We start from the raw sequence: 13,459 nt of genomic DNA on the forward strand, positions 1-13,459 counted from the left end.
CCACCTCCGCCTGGAACAGGAACCCCTCTAATCACTTTGTCTTTCCTTATTGCGCTCAGCAGGGGCTCCATGGCGCAGATGAACAGGATGGGCGACAAGGGGCATCCCTGCTTCACTCCGGACTCAAGGGGAACTCCATCTGTTAAAAAGCCATTAAGAGAAATTTGACTAAAACAATTTTTATATAAAATCTTAATACAATTTAAAAGCATATTAGGGATACCCATTCTTTTTAAAACTCTAAAAAGAAATCTATGAGAGACTCTATCGAAAGCTTTTTCAAAATCTAGGGCTAAAAGAGCTACATTTTGACACCGGTCTCTGGAATACCAAATTACATCCCTTAATACGTTTAAAACCTCTGAAATACTTCTGCCTGGTACACTACAAACCTGCTCAGGCTGGATTAGTTTGGCAATGACACTCCTGAGCCGGTCTGCAACCACCTTAGCAAGTACCTTGTAATCAACATTTAGGAGAGTTATGGGTCTCCAATTCGCTAGAGTACTGCGGTCACCTTTTTTATATATCAAAGACACCACTCCTCTCCTCCACGAAAATGGCAACTGTTCACAAATAAAAACTTCTTTAAAAAGCATAAAAAGGTCCTCTTTTAAAATGTCCCAAAAAGTAAGGTAAAATTCTACAGGTAGTCCGTCACACCCAGGTGCTTTACCCTTAGAGAAACTTTTAAAAACATAAAATAATTCCTCTAAAACAATATCGCGTTCTAAAAACTCCTGGTCTGTAAAATTTAACTTAAAATCGAGATCATTAAGAGCATCAGATAAAAAGGACTCATCTATACACTTTTTACTAAATAGATGCTTATAAAAGTTAAAAGTAGCATTCAACATTCCCTGCATAGATGTTTCACCCTCTAGATTTGTGATCACTTCTCTTTTATCCATGACTTTTTTGAAGAAGAAGCGAGAGCACTTCTCCCCCTCCTCCAAGTGCTGCACTCTAGAGTTAAAAATAATCTCTTTCCCCTTTGTGTCTATGCAGTTCTGAATTTCAGTTTTTAGGCTAGCAATATCATCTCCCACCTCCACCCCTAGCTCTTTGAATTTAAAAAGTGTTTGTAGTTTGGTGTTAAGATCACTAAAACATCTTTTTTTCTCTCTAGCTTTACGTCTCCCTGCTTTTATAAAAAACATTCTGACTTTTTTTTTCAAATTTTCCCACCAGGTTACCATAGGGGCATCAGAAGGTTTTTGTCGCCGCCAGGCTTGATAGGCTTTACCAAAGTCTTGTCGAATCAGAGGGTCCTCCAGCAGGTAAGTACTTAGACGCCAGAGGCCCCTGTTGACCCTCTGTTCATCCCGGTATTCTAGATGCACCTCCAAGCCCTTATGGTCAGAAAATATATTTGATGTTAAAACACATTTTACAGGGTTAAAATCATCTGATAGGAAAATAAAATCGATCCTGGAGGACACCCCTCTTCCGGACCACGTATAACCAGGGTCCGTCGGCAGGAGTGACCTCCACGCATCGCATAATTTAAAATCAGTTATAAAATCTTTCAATAGATGACATGACTTATCCAATTTGCGTAAAGGGTCACCCCCTGCTCGTTGTTCACTAGCACAAAGACAATTAAAATCACCCCCTACGATCAGGGGAGATGACCCAGTACAGTACAATGGCAATATCCCAAATAAATTAATTCTCTCTTGCTTATCAGGGGGAGCATAAATATTCATTACACGTAGGGTAAAACCATTAAATTTAAAATGCACTAAAACCACTCTGCCTGGTACTATTTCTGTGACAGCATTTATAGTAATATTTCTCCCACGACAGAGGAAGCCCACCCCCGCTGACTTGTTGTCATTGGAGCCAGACCAGATGGAGGGCCCCAGTCTCCAATCTGTCTTGATATCATTATAATTTAGTGCATGTTGTATCCCGCATTCCTGTAATAAACATATGTCAAAGTCAGTGGTTTCTAAATACTTGAATAGAGCAGCCCTACGAACTGGGCTCTTTAATGACCTCACATTCAGTGAGACAAGTCTTAATGTGGGCATTCATAGGTCAGGGTGGTGGATCTTCCATGAGGACACCTGACTCAAAGCCCTGTATATCAAATTGCTCCAGGACATCCGGGCTAGAGGACCCAAACGACTCGATATTCTGTGAGCCGGCGGTTGCCCCCTCGTAGGTCACGGTTCCCAGCCACATTCCAGGAGACGCTGGGGCTTCGACATTCCGTCTCTTTTTCGGGGCAGACTCCACCAGGTCACTGGTGCAGTCCTCCTCTTCCTCCACCTCCTCCAGGGGGGGAGACTGGTCCATCAGGACAAGATCAGCAACACAGATTTCCTGATGTTCGCCACCTAGAAGCAAAGCCCCCTCATCTGGCTGGCTAATCGCCCTGGAAGATCCTGAGGCCATCGCTGCGTGGTCCCCTGTAGCCAACCGCACAGGGGCACCACCCTCCAGCCCAACAGGATCGGTATCGGGAACCATCGATACGGAGGATACCCTCCCAGAAGGAGGACCCCCCCGCTCCGGTCCATGCGAGGTCCGCCCATCGTTAAGGGACTTCGATGCAGGTGCCGCCCCAGAGGGGCCTCCGGGTCCCTGCTCCATCCCAGCCTTCTCGCCCTTCGAACCGCCCTCCGACGCCGGCCTGCCAGTGAAGACCGGTGGGCGCATCGGCTCAGCTTCAGAAGATGCAGCTTCTGCGTAGGTCCTGGTCCTGGTCCTGTTGGGGCATCCTCGGAACATGTGCCCCGCCTCACCGCAGAGATTACATTTCCTCCCAGCGGGACAGTCCTTCATTAAATGTCCGTAACAGCTGCAATTATTGCAGCGGTCTACTTTCCTGCCCGTGCAGGACGTTTGGGTATGACCCATTTGTCCACAGTTCCTGCAACATACTGGCATTCCAGGATAAAATAAGTAGCCTCTGCTCTTACCGATTACGAAGGTTGAGGGAGGGTGTAGCATTCCTCCCACTCCACTAAGGTCCCTCTTTAGACGGGCCATATACCTTCTCTTGCCGCACCAGAAGCCTACCGCGTTCTTCACAGTACCCAGGTATCTCAGATCATCACAATAGCGGGTAAGGTAGGTCGAGATGTCTGCAGCTTCCACAAAGGGGTTCGGGAAATGCACCACGATGGGGATCTCGTCATAAGCATACAAGAGACAAAAGGTTAGTCCATCCAATTCATCTAAGTAGTTTTTCTCGTTTACCTTTTGTACGAGTTGCTGACAGCATCCCTGGCTCTTGAAGGTGATGGTGTATGTCCCCTTGTACTCGTTGTCCTGGAAGCAGAATATGTCTTCCCGCCGAAACTCCAGAACTCCAAGAAGAATCCTATGGCAGATGTAGTCCAAATTCTTCTCCATCCTCGATGCTGCTCCAACTTCAATCCTCACGGTGTTCCGCATCCGGGCATCACCCGATGAATATGTGAGCGTTGCCGGCATCCTTCACTCAGGAACGTACCGACTCTTCTCTCTGAAAGGCGCAAGCCTTCATGGGATCCCTTCCCGTTGCTCCCGGACTAATCCTTCCTCCCAATAGCAGCAGGGGGGTTAAGTCCCTCCGAAGAGGAACGATCCCCCCAGGCCGAGAGAAAGGGTACCAAGAGCACCTCACAGGCAAGACCACACAGGAAAACCTGATAGATCGTGCCAAAAGGCCGAGAAGCGATAACCAGAATTGGTTTCAAACTACGGAGCCACCCAAGGATCCTGAAAAGTCCATTTGTGGAGATGAGCTCCTGGACTCCCGTTAAGAAGACATGTTGTCAACCTCTAGATCCCTTACATGCCTGCACTTTTCGGCTTGCTGCTGCTGCAATCCACGCGTTTTAGATCTGCATAACTCCACCTCTTTAAACACAGCACCTTCACCCCCTGCTGTTCCCACCCGCCTCAACACCGTTGGAAGGGAGGAGAACCAATTAAGGCGGGGGGTGGGGTGGAACGAGCAGCTGTCTACCCTTAGCAGGAGGGCTCCTGATTACATACCTCTCCTGCTGCTGCTGCTGCTGGCTGTCCAGCAGCAGACTGAAGGTGGCTGCTGCTGTGCACAGGTATATAAAGGCTCAGAGCCTATTATGACACGCGCAGCCAGCGTTCCATTGCCACATTCCATCTACTGCAGGCAGGATACCTGGCTGGCTGAATGTCGCTGAGAAGCTCACAGAGACCGCCATAAGCAACAGTTTAACAGAATGCCACAGACTAATCAACCAAACTTTTTGGGTTGGGTTCTCTTTTATAGTCTGCAGGCATTAAATGAAAGAAGTCAGTGTTCCAGCAGAAGGAGACAACGTTTCAGAAAAGGCATTGTAGCAAACCAAAAAAGAAATTTTAAGCGCAGCAGAGTAACCAGCGCACATACCTGTTAGCTCAGGTGAGTTTAAAAGGCTGCTGTTGATAACAAGGGCATTTGCTAAATAGATGGTGTGTGTGCAACAATATACTGAAAGGTCAATTATATTCTGCAGCTTATCTCACCACCTGTAGTTATTTAGGTGAAAGCTCCAAAATGCTTGCCTAATATGTCTGTTTATCCAAAAGGAAGTAAAAAGGGAGAGCTAGAAAGATAGCATTGCATCACATTACATGGCAATGCAATGCACAGTTGCTGAAGTTGAACCAAAATGAGCTTGTAATCTGGCTTCTGCAACTTTGAACATGAAAAATCCAATGAGGAGAAGAAAAGCAAAGCCAAAGAGTCCATCCCAAAATCCGACAAACAAGCAAAATGAACAAAAAACATTGAATTCAATTCTTTCTGATTTTAGAAACTGCATTAAAGAAGGGGTGCACCGGTCCTGGAGATACTGCAATACCAGGTCAATGCGTGGAGTGGACAGAGCAAGCTCTTTTTCCATCTCCCTGTTCTAAAAATCCATTTAATATATGGTCCCCAGATAGGGGACGTATCAGATATTAAACTGATAAGAACAGATACTACACTTGATCTTAGCCAAAAGGCCGAGAAGCGATAACCAGAATTGGTTTCAAACTACGGAGCCACCCAAGGATCCTGAAAAGTCCATTTGTGGAGATGAGCTCCTGGACTCCCGTTAAGAAGACATGTTGTCAACCTCTAGATCCCTTACATGCCTGCACTTTTCGGCTTGCTGCTGCTGCAATCCACGCGTTTTAGATCTGCATAACTCCACCTCTTTAAACACAGCACCTTCACCCCCTGCTGTTCCCACCCGCCTCAACACCGTTGGAAGGGAGGAGAACCAGTTAAGGCGGGGGGTGGGGTGGAACAAGCAGCTGTCTACCCTTAGCAGGAGGGCTCCTGATTACATACCTCTCCTGCTGCTGCTGCTGCTGGCTGTCCAGCAGCAGACTGAAGGTGGCTGCTGCTGTGCACAGGTATATAAAGGCTCAGAGCCTATTATGACACGCGCAGCCAGCGTTCCATTGCCACATTCCATCTACTGCAGGCAGGATACCTGGCTGGCTGAATGTCGCTGAGAAGCTCACAGAGACCGCCATAAGCAACAGTTTAACAGAATGCCACAGACTAATCAACCAAACTTTTTGGGTTGGGTTCTCTTTTATAGTCTGCAGGCATTAAATGAAAGAAGTCAGTGTTCCAGCAGAAGGAGACAACGTTTCAGAAAAGGCATTGTAGCAAACCAAAAAAGAAATTTTAAGCGCAGCAGAGTAACCAGCGCACATACCTGTTAGCTCAGGTGAGTTTAAAAGGCTGCTGTTGATAACAAGGGCATTTGCTAAATAGATGGTGTGTGTGCAACAATATACTGAAAGGTCAATTATATTGTGCAGCTTATCTCACCACCTGTAGTTATTTAGGTGAAAGCTCCAAAATGCTTGCCTAATATGTCTGTTTATCCAAAAGGAAGTAAAAAGGGAGAGCTAGAAAGATAGCATTGCATCACATTACATGGCAATGCAATGCACAGTTGCTGAAGTTGAACCAAAATGAGCTTGTAATCTGGCTTCTGCAACTTTGAACATGAAAAATCCAATGAGGAGAAGAAAAGCAAAGCCAAAGAGTCCATCCCAAAATCCGACAAACAAGCAAAATGAACAAAAAACATTGAATTCAATTCTTTCTGATTTTAGAAACTGCATTAAAGAAGGGGTGCACCGGTCCTGGAGATACTGCAATACCAGGTCAATGCGTGGAGTGGACAGAGCAAGCTCTTTTTCCATCTCCCTGTTCTAAAAATCCATTTAATATATGGTCCCCAGATAGGGGACGTATCAGATATTAAACTGATAAGAACAGATTTTTTTTTTTTTGATTGAATATATCTTTTATTAGCACAAAAAATAAGTTAACAGACAGTGTACAGTGCCGCAGCCCAGTACACACAGAATTCTACATCATATTTACATAGCATGAGGATACGACGCACTAACTAGACACATCACACCCCTATGCTACACAAAACACTCAATCTGAAAGAAAAGCATGTCAATCAATACAGTACGACGAACCGTGATAAGGGATGGGGATTGGGAAAAAGGGGATGGGGAGGGGAAAATCACAGGCCCGAAGCTTTATTGAAAGACAAGACACATAAGGGGAGAGGGGGAGGAGGGGTTTAGTCCTCGTCCTCGTCCTCCGGACCGTCCATGATGGAATAGTCTCTGAGCAGGCTGTGGATCAGCCTGCGGCAGTCCTGGATGGACATCCTCTCCCTCCTCAAGATGAGCCGGTTCCTGGCGACCCAAACGGCATCCTTGAAGCAGTTCATAAGGCGCCAAGCCTCCTGGATGGCTCCGACGGTATGAACCCCAGGGAAGAGTCCGTAAAGCACAGAATGGTGCGATAGGCTCGCCCTGGGGACAGAGTTCCTCAGGTCGTCCTCAAGTGCAGTCAATAGGCGCTGTGCAAATCCGCAGTCCCAAAAAGTGTGCAAAGATGTTTCCTCCACGAAGGGGCACCTTGGGCAGTACCGGGTCTTGCACAGGTTCCGGGCATGCATGAATGACCGGACGGGCAGTCCGCCCTGAATCGCCATCCACGACAAATCCTTGTGCCCGTTGGTCAGCCTGTCAGACGACACATTTGTCCACACAGTCTCCAGCGTGTCCTGGTGAAGTCCTGTGATGTTCTCCACGTCATCCTTGGCTCTGATTAGCTTGTGGATAGTTTTGGGCTTCCACAAGTCGGGCTTGAGTCCCTCCAGTTGATGCTCCCCCACAAATCGAACGACGTCTCCGTAGAACCATGGCGTCGTCCAGTTGTAGGGGAAGGAGCTGTCCCACTTGTCCCAGCCGAGTCGCCTCCAAAGAGGAAGCAGGAAGAAGCGAGACATGGACCTGCCCGCGGAGCCATTCTTGACTTGCAAAGTCCGGCGGACACAATCACACACAAAAGAGGATCGCAGGAGGGTGGGGATATCTGGAACGCCCTTCCCACCCTTGCGAGGCTCCTTGTACATGACGGCCCGCCTGACTCTGTCCATCTTGGATCCCCAGACAAAGTGAAACACTGTCCTGGTAATGGCCCTGCACACAGTGACGTGTGGGGGCCAGGCCTGCGCCGTGTACTGCAAGACGGGCAGGACCTCATTACGCAGGACGAGTGCCTTACCCTCACAAGTGAGGTGTCTGAGGCTCCAGAGTCCGATCCGTTGCTTCACCTTGGCCAAGCGTTCTTGCCAGGACTTGAGGGCCGCTCCTTCCTTCCCGAACCAGACTCCCAGCACCTTGAGGAAATCCGGTTGAATGTTGAAGGGGAAGGGGGCGGAGGAGGCCGGCTGCCAATCCCCGAAGAGCATGGCTTCCGACTTCCTGCAGTTGACTTTGGCCCCTGAAGCCCGGCCGAACCTCTCACACGTCTGGACGAGGGCGTCGACTGAACCACGATCAGCGCAGAAGACGGTGACGTCGTCCATGTAGAGCGAGCACTTGACCTCGTGTCGTCCCGGACCCGGTGCGGTGATCCCTCTGATCTCTCCATTCTGCCGGATAGCCTCTGCGAAGAGTTCTATAACACAAACAAAAAGAAGAGGTGATAGAGGGCAGCCTTGTCTGACCCCAGAGAGGACAGGGAAGGGGTCAGTCTTCCAGCCGTTCACCAACACCGAGCTGTGGATATCAAAATACATCAGACGGACATACGAACAAAACATGTTACCCAAACCTAACCGGTGCAGAGCTCGGCCCATGAACTCGTGGGAAACCCGGTCGAAGGCCTTCTCCTGATCCAAGGAGACCAGGGCCGCGTGTGCGCGGCGGACCTTGATGTACTCGACCGTGTCCCGCACGAGAGCGAGGCTGTCTGCGATGCGACGTCCAGGGATGCCGCAGGTCTGGTCCGGGTGGATGATCCGTCCGATGACCGTCTTAAGTCGTGTCGCCATCGTCTTGGCCAGGATCTTGTAGTCCACGTTGAGCAGAGTGATGGGACGCCAATTCCTCAGGTCGCACCTCTCTCCCTTCCGCTTGTACAGGATCGTGACCATTCCTTCCCTCAAAGATGGAGGCATTCTACCCTCCACCACCATCTCCTCGTACAGGTCCAACAGGTCCGGACAGATGAGGTCTCCCAGCGCTACATAGAGCTCCGCTGGAAGACCATCACTGCCCGGGGTCCTGCCGGTCCTAAAGGATTTAGCGGCAGAGAGCAATTCGCCCACCATCAGAGGTTTGTCCAAGGCTGCCGTGCCTGCAGGATCAAGATGGTTAGTGATACCTGACAGGAACTTATCAGCAGCGTCGGGGTCGGTAGTCTTGTGGGAGTAGAGTTCGCTGTAGAAGTCGCTGACGACCCTCATCACGTCCTCCTTCCCACGTCGCATGTTTCCGCTCTCGTCTCGCAGCTCGTTCAGGGGCGTGTGACCGGCATGAAGTTTCCTGAAAAAGAATGAGTTACATTTCTCACCCTTCTCCAGATTCTCCACTTTGGAACGGAAGATGATTCGCTTGGACTCCTCCTCAAAGTGCCTTTTCAGGCTCTTCTTGGTCTCCTCCAGCTCCTCCCTCACGTCCCAGCCGCAGTGAAGAAGGTCCTGCAGCGACCGCAGCTCGCGCTGCAGCCCTCTGAAGTCCCTCCTCTTCTCACACGCCTGTTGTCGACCCTTGGCCTGAAAGAAACAGCGAAACTCAAGTTTAACATATTCCCACCAATCAGAGACTGTTTGGAAGCTACCCTTGTAGGACTGCCACATTGCGTAGGCTGCTCTCAGCTCCTCCACGACTTCATCCTGAGCCAGCAGAGCACAATTCAGCTTCCAGGAGCCGGGGCCGGACGGAAAACCGTCGCCGAGGACACCTTGTAAGTGAATGGCTCTGTGGTCGGAGAAGAAGCAGGAGACCATCGAGTGCCTACTCTGCCTGACTGCCCGAGAGGTGAACACAAAGTCAATCCTGGAGCGGAGTGAGCCATCGGGTCGGCTCCACGAATAGTTCGTGGAGCCTCTCCCCATGGAGCCCACCACGTCCTGAAGAGAGGCCTCGGTTACCATCTCGATGAGCAGCTTGGACGTGATGTCCAACTTGGCAGATGTGCCAGAACTACGACCGTCCTCCTCGATGGGGCAGTTGAAATCCCCGGCCATCACTAAGGTCCTGGTGGTGGCAAGCTGAAGCCGCAGGGTCTGGAAAAGCTCCAAACGCTCATTCTTCAGTGGGGACGCATACACGTTGATGAACCTGACAGGTTCTCCCGCCCAGTTGCCATCTACAACAAGAGCCCTGCCGCAGATGAGCTCCTGGACGGACTCAAGCGTGAATGCGCCCCCCCTGATCAGAATTGCGACCCCCGCAGACTTGCAGTCACCCCCACCGGACCAGTAGGATGGACCGTGGGACCACTCCCTGGCCAGATGTTTGAAGGACCTAGAGGAGGGAAGGGAACATTCCTGCAACATATAAACATCACACAACTGGGAAGTAAGGAAGGCATAAATAGTCTGACGTCTGAACTTGTCCTTGATGCTCCTGACATTAATGGAAAATAAGTTAATATTAGCCATCATGTAGGGAAAAAAGAAAAAGTTAGCGCAGGCAATACACCTTAGTTACCACTCCGGTCGGGTGGTCCCTCGTCGGTGTTGACTGCTGGTGACGGGATCACCAGCAGGCCCTCTTCCTCCATCTGGTCAAGCAGCGCGGCCTCGATCTCGGCGACCACCAGTTCCTCCTCTTCTGGCTCGGCCACCAGGGTCTCAACCATGTGTTCCATCTCTTCTGGCTCAGGGAGGGTATCCTCCTTTTCGCCTACGAAATCCAGAATCTTCTTTTTGGAGGATTCAGTAGCAGGGCTGTCCTCCACCTTCCTCTTTCCCCGGGTTGGAACTGGGGAGACAAGAAGGGGAAAATCCTCCTCGGAATAGATAGCGGCGGGTGGAGGAAAGGTTAATTCCACCGCTACCATGGTCTGGGGAGGGAGAGTGGCTGCCGGGGCAGGGGAAAGGACACCTGCTGAGGAGTAGGGGAAGGAGGAAGAGGAAGTGGAATCCTCAGCAGGGGTGGCCGGGGTGGGGGGGGATTGGACGGGGGTGGCAGGGGGAGGGATCGAGAGAGGGGTGACAGAACTCTTACCCTCCTTTGACTTTTTCTTCTGCTTCGGAGCTGCTGGGACCGTCGCTGGGGCTTTGGCCACCGACTCCTTGACCGCTTTGGCCTTGGTCGTCTCGGCCTTGGCCGCTGGGGCCTTGGTCGTCGCGTCCTTGACCTTCACAGGCCTGGTCGTCGGGGCCTTGTCCTCCGTAGCTGGGGTCGTCGCAACCACCGATGCCCAGGATCTCTCACGCCTGGGGCAATCCTTGTACAGATGAGCCGCCAGCCCACACAGGTTGCAGGACGTCTTCTTCGGGCAGTCCTTCGAGCTGTGTCCCGTCACTCGACAAATCCTGCAGGCATCCTCCTTGCAGTCCTTCATCTCGTGGCCGTTCTTGCCGCATCTCCTGCAGTTCCGCGGCATGTCCGGGTAATAGATGAGGCCGTAGGAGTTGCCCAGGGAGAATGTCGGGGGCAGGTGCCGAAGTCCGTCTGAGTACGCCAGGTCCCTGTGAAGTCTAACGGTCACCGACCACTTACCTGTCCAGAAGCCGAGTCCATTCAGGATGTGAGAGGGTTCCTTCACAACCAAACAGAAGCGTCTCAGGAAGGTACAGATGTCTTGGCCTGGGGTGTGCGGGTTGCGCATGGAGACCGTGATCCTCCTTTCATCCCTCTGGATAGGGCAGCTACCTGTAAAGGCAGAGAAAGAATTATCCGGTCCTTTTGCGCTTACCATTTCCCAAAACCTCCTGCAGGTGTTCACAGTGGCGAAGGTGACGAAGAAGATCCCCGTCAAGAAGGTCTGGATGCTGAGGGTGTCCGACCTGGAGAAGCCTCGATCCAGCAGCATCTTCTGGCAGAACACGTCCGAGGACATGTCCGGCACCCTCCCATCCACTTCCTTCAGCTTCAGGGCCACCGTCTGCCACATCCATGGCTCCAGGGCTGGAGCTTCGTGGCGGGGCTTCTGGGGTCCCTTCTGCTGGCCAGTCGTGGAGGCAGAGTCCTTGGGGTCAGAATCGGCTCCTGGCTGAGCCCTCCTGGCTGTCCCCAGCTCCAGGCTCTTCTTTTCGGCCTTCCTCGCAGCGCTTGCCATGGCTTTCCTCCTGCAGTTATTTCTTGGAGCTGGATCTGGAACTCTTCCCGGAATGGGTGGAGCTATGCAGATTCTTCTCCCGTCGTGTTCTGGACAAATTCCCCGAAAGGTCTTTGTCTCGATGATTTTCTTCCTCGAAGATTCCACAGGACAGCCCGATTCTTCTCCGAGTCTTCGTCTTCTTCTGGATTCTTTAGAGCTTCTTCCTCCCACCGATATCCGCCTTCGTTCTCCGATGTCAGCTGGGATCCGAAGCTCTTCTCCTTCCGAGTTCGATCGCTCTCGTCAAGTGTAGATCGTAGCTCTTGTGTTCTTAAAAGAACAGATACTACACTTGATCTTAGCCAAAAGGCCGAGAAGCGATAACCAGAATTGGTTTCAAACTACGGAGCCACCCAAGGATCCTGAAAAGTCCATTTGTGGAGATGAGCTCCTGGACTCCCGTTAAGAAGACATGTTGTCAACCTCTAGATCCCTTACATGCCTGCACTTTTCGGCTTGCTGCTGCTGCAATCCACGCGTTTTAGATCTGCATAACTCCACCTCTTTAAACACAGCACCTTCACCCCCTGCTGTTCCCACCCGCCTCAACACCGTTGGAAGGGAGGAGAACCAATTAAGGCGGGGGGTGGGGTGGAACGAGCAGCTGTCTACCCTTAGCAGGAGGGCTCCTGATTACATACCTCTCCTGCTGCTGCTGCTGCTGGCTGTCCAGCAGCAGACTGAAGGTGGCTGCTGCTGTGCACAGGTATATAAAGGCTCAGAGCCTATTATGACACACGCAGCCAGCGTTCCATTGCCACATTCCATCTACTGCAGGCAGGATACCTGGCTGGCTGAATGTCGCTGAGAAGCTCACAGAGACCGCCATAAGCAACAGTTTAACAGAATGCCACAGACTAATCAACCAAACTTTTTGGGTTGGGTTCTCTTTTATAGTCTGCAGGCATTAAATGAAAGAAGTCAGTGTTCCAGCAGAAGGAGACAACGTTTCAGAAAAGGCATTGTAGCAAACCAAAAAAGAAATTTTAAGCGCAGCAGAGTAACCAGCGCACATACCTGTTAGCTCAGGTGAGTTTAAAAGGCTGCTGTTGATAACAAGGGCATTTGCTAAATAGATGGTGTGTGTGCAACAATATACTGAAAGGTCAATTATATTGTGCAGCTTATCTCACCACCTGTAGTTATTTAGGTGAAAGCTCCAAAATGCTTGCCTAATATGTCTGTTTATCCAAAAGGAAGTAAAAAGGGAGAGCTAGAAAGATAGCATTGCATCACATTACATGGCAATGCAATGCACAGTTGCTGAAGTTGAACCAAAATGAGCTTGTAATCTGGCTTCTGCAACTTTGAACATGAAAAATCCAATGAGGAGAAGAAAAGCAAAGCCAAAGAGTCCATCCCAAAATCCGACAAACAAGCAAAATGAACAAAAAACATTGAATTCAATTCTTTCTGATTTTAGAAACTGCATTAAAGAAGGGGTGCACCGGTCCTGGAGATACTGCAATACCAGGTCAATGCGTGGAGTGGACAGAGCAAGCTCTTTTTCCATCTCCCTGTTCTAAAAATCCATTTAATATATGGTCCCCAGATAGGGGACGTATCAGATATTAAACTGATAAGAACAGATTTTTTTTTTTTTTTTTTTTTTTTTGTGAAAGCCCGAATTCGTGTACAAAACCCGAGTGCGCTTAAAAAAGTGACAAGTGCCACAAAAAAAGTGCACTAGGATGCTGGTCTTCTTGAAACCCTCTCCAAAAGGAGAAGGGTCCCCCAAACCATTCCCCGTCCCTCCGAGCCAAAAGGCCACAGCGAGGAACAGGGACAAAAAGCCACCTCCAGCCGAAGCCAGAGGCGACCCAATCTTACCCCCAGCACCTGCCC

At 50.3% G+C, this 13,459-nt stretch overlaps 3 non-coding genes and 1 pseudogene across 3 annotated transcripts; all 4 read right to left on the reverse strand.

Moving 5' to 3' along the window:
• Positions 1-4,789: 4,789 nt before the first annotated feature.
• LOC141196964 (U2 spliceosomal RNA) lies at positions 4,790-4,980 on the reverse strand. Its single transcript, XR_012269318.1, has one exon. It is a non-coding gene; the product is annotated as a U2 spliceosomal RNA (small nuclear RNA).
• Positions 4,981-6,095: 1,115 nt separating this feature from the next.
• Positions 6,096-6,295, reverse strand: LOC141196903 (U2 spliceosomal RNA). The gene has a single exon (XR_012269292.1). It is a non-coding gene; the product is annotated as a U2 spliceosomal RNA (small nuclear RNA).
• A 5,563-nt stretch (positions 6,296-11,858) lies between these two features.
• Positions 11,859-11,936, reverse strand: LOC141196932 (U2 spliceosomal RNA; annotated as a pseudogene).
• Positions 11,937-13,051: 1,115 nt separating this feature from the next.
• Positions 13,052-13,242, reverse strand: LOC141196927 (U2 spliceosomal RNA). The gene has a single exon (XR_012269305.1). It is a non-coding gene; the product is annotated as a U2 spliceosomal RNA (small nuclear RNA).
• Between the last annotated feature and the right edge of the window lie 217 nt (positions 13,243-13,459).

Source organism: Phyllobates terribilis, unplaced genomic scaffold (genome assembly GCF_046119375.1).
Source record: "Phyllobates terribilis strain yellow unplaced genomic scaffold, ASM4611937v1 Scaffold_76__1_contigs__length_6945272, whole genome shotgun sequence".
NCBI lineage: Eukaryota > Metazoa > Chordata > Amphibia > Anura > Dendrobatidae > Phyllobates > Phyllobates terribilis.